This window comes from Scylla paramamosain, unplaced genomic scaffold, assembly GCF_035594125.1.
Source record: "Scylla paramamosain isolate STU-SP2022 unplaced genomic scaffold, ASM3559412v1 Contig106, whole genome shotgun sequence".
Taxonomy (NCBI): domain Eukaryota; kingdom Metazoa; phylum Arthropoda; class Malacostraca; order Decapoda; family Portunidae; genus Scylla; species Scylla paramamosain.
Genome location: NW_026973771.1, coordinates 280001 through 282817, shown reverse-complemented (window position 1 = coordinate 282817; position 2817 = coordinate 280001).

The following is a 2817-nucleotide window of genomic DNA, read 5'->3' as shown; positions in this document are numbered from 1 at the left end:
GACTGCCTGAGCGACTGACTGGCTGGCTGACTGACTGACTGACTAGCTGACTGACTGAATCTGTGTTGGCGAGTGGAGTAATTGTGTGAAAAGTTCGTACGTATGTATGCAAGCATGCATGTAGTACGTATGAGAATACTTTGTATGTATGCATGATTATTGCGTAAATTGCATACTGACGTTCTGTTCTTGTTTTTAAAGTATAAAATGTCTTCACTTTGTTCAACTTTACTTTTTACTAAATTTTTATTAAGTGTTGTTATTAGTATTTTACACAACAACAACAACAACAACAACAACAACAACAACAACAACAATAATAATAACATCCACCTCAATACACAAGATAATTAGGCCTCATAATTACTGGATGGGACGACTGATAGTTACACACACACACACACACACACACACACACACACACACACACAAATTAGTAGACAGTGTACTCACATGCACTCAACCTAACCCATCACTGCCTAACACTCACGTACACAACACTGCCTAACACTCACGTACACAACACTGCCTAACACTCACGTACACAACACTGCCTAACACTCACGTACACAACACTGCCTAACACTCACGTACACAATACTGTTTGGCACTCACGTACACAACACTGCCTGGCACTCACGTACAGAGACAAATTGACCAAAAACTTTAAAATATTTCCCCGCACTCGGAAATCAAAATGAAAACAAAACATTTTTTTTTCAACCGATGTTTTTAATTGAAATGAAAAAGAAAAATGTATACTGTATATCAGAACTGAACTAAAACAAAACAGACAATGAATGAAGTCGCAAAAAAAAAGATGTAATGCTTTTAAAAGTATGCAGATCAATAATTAGTCAGTATAAAAAATATAAAGATCAGAGAAAAAAATAAATAATATATAAAGGTGATGAGTGAATAAAGTCAGATCCATTGCTTTTATGAATGGATATCGATACAAATAAACAAACAACTCATTAATAAAAGCATTAAAGCAGACATCATTCTCTTCCATCTCTCTTAATTACGGTAAAATCCGAGAAAAAAAAATAAAGATGAACTCTGAAAAAAAAGACAAGAGACAAGACAAGGCAGGTCACGAAAAGTTTAAAGTCCAATCAATAAACAATTAAGCAAGAAAAGTCACTGCCGAGCTTCAACGGAATGAAAAATATTAATTGTCACAGAAAACAACATAAAATCTTATAAAATGCATCAAGAAGTCAACAAAAAAATGGAAAAAATAATAAATGAAACACTACACGTAATTAAAATGAATCCAGAAAAAAAAAAATAAAATAAATAAAAAAGACAGTGGTGCTATACCAATTAAGTCACTAAACGAAGAAAACGCACACAAATAAGTAAATAAAAGAAACAAAACAGAACACCAGTCAGAAAAGTTTGCGCTAAGCCACAAGAGATCCAAACACACAAACAGACAGACAGACAGACAGACACAGGCACACAGGCGAATTGGTGATTATGGAGACAAACGAGGGAGGCACACAGACAGACGCGACCAGGAAGATCTGTGTGTGTGTGTGTGTGTGTGTGTGTGTGTGTGTGTGTGTGTGTGTGTGTGTGTGTGTGTCGCAAGAGCTTCACCAGATAAAACACTCCCTTAATTGAGACATTCACCACTACAAGCACTACCACAACTCCCCCCTCCTCCCCTCTCCTTTCCCCTCTCACTGCCCTCAGAACCCCCAGCGAGGAGAACAGAATGAGGCCTGCCAGATTGTGTCAATGTACATGCAACTTCTATGCAATCATAACTCGTGAGCTAGTCTCGTAACTCTCTCTCTCTCTCTCTCTCTCTCTCTCTCTAGCAACATCTCTTAAGTTACAATTACTCGTATTATAAATTTTAATGTGTAGTTTTATACTTTCATTTGCACATGTTTTAGAGCACTTATGTAAAAGAATATTGTTGTGTGTGCTCATCTTTCATTATTGCTATTATTATTATTATTATTATTGTTGTTATTATTATTATTATTATTATTATTATTATTATTATTATTATTATTGTTGTTGCTATTGTTATTGCTTTTACTATTACTACTACTACTACTACTACAGCTTCTACTACTACTACTACTTCTACTTCTATCATATTTTTCACCATCAGTTCCATCTCAAAAAGGAAGGAAAACATGCTAAAGATCTCTGACCTGTATATGGTAAAAAAAGAATTCTCTCTCTCTCTCTCTCTCTCTCTCTCTCTCTCTCTCTCTCTCTCTCTCTCTCTCTCTCTCTCTCTCTCTTCTGCCCCAGACAAGCGGGTTAACAGTTCACGGGATGGTCTCAAGTTCTCCTGCTCTCTTTTTTTTCCATGTGTGTGTGTGTGTGTGTGTGTGTGTGTTTCTGTGTCCTCATTACACACACACACACACACACACACACACACACACAACCAACTTAGTATTCTTTCGGCGTCTCTTTATATTTAGCTGGCAGAGAGAGAGAGAGAGAGAGAGAGAGAGAGAGAGAGAGAGAGAGAGAGAGAGAGAGAGAGAGAGAGAGAGAGAGAGAGAGAGAGGATGGGGGTAAAGGCAGAAAAGGATAAAATAAAACTAGAGGAAAAAAAAAATGCATGGAGAAGAGCAACAGATGGGGGGAGAGAGAGAGAGAGAGAGAGAGAGAGAGAGAGAGAGAGAGAGAGAGAGAGAGAGAGAGAGAGAGAGAGAGAGAGAGAGAGAAAATGGTTACAGGCAGACTACGTAAATAGGGAAACAACAAAAAGTCGAGAAGAGCGAGGAGAGGAAATAAAAGGAAGAACAAAAGACGAAAAGAGGGAAGGGAGAGTGATGA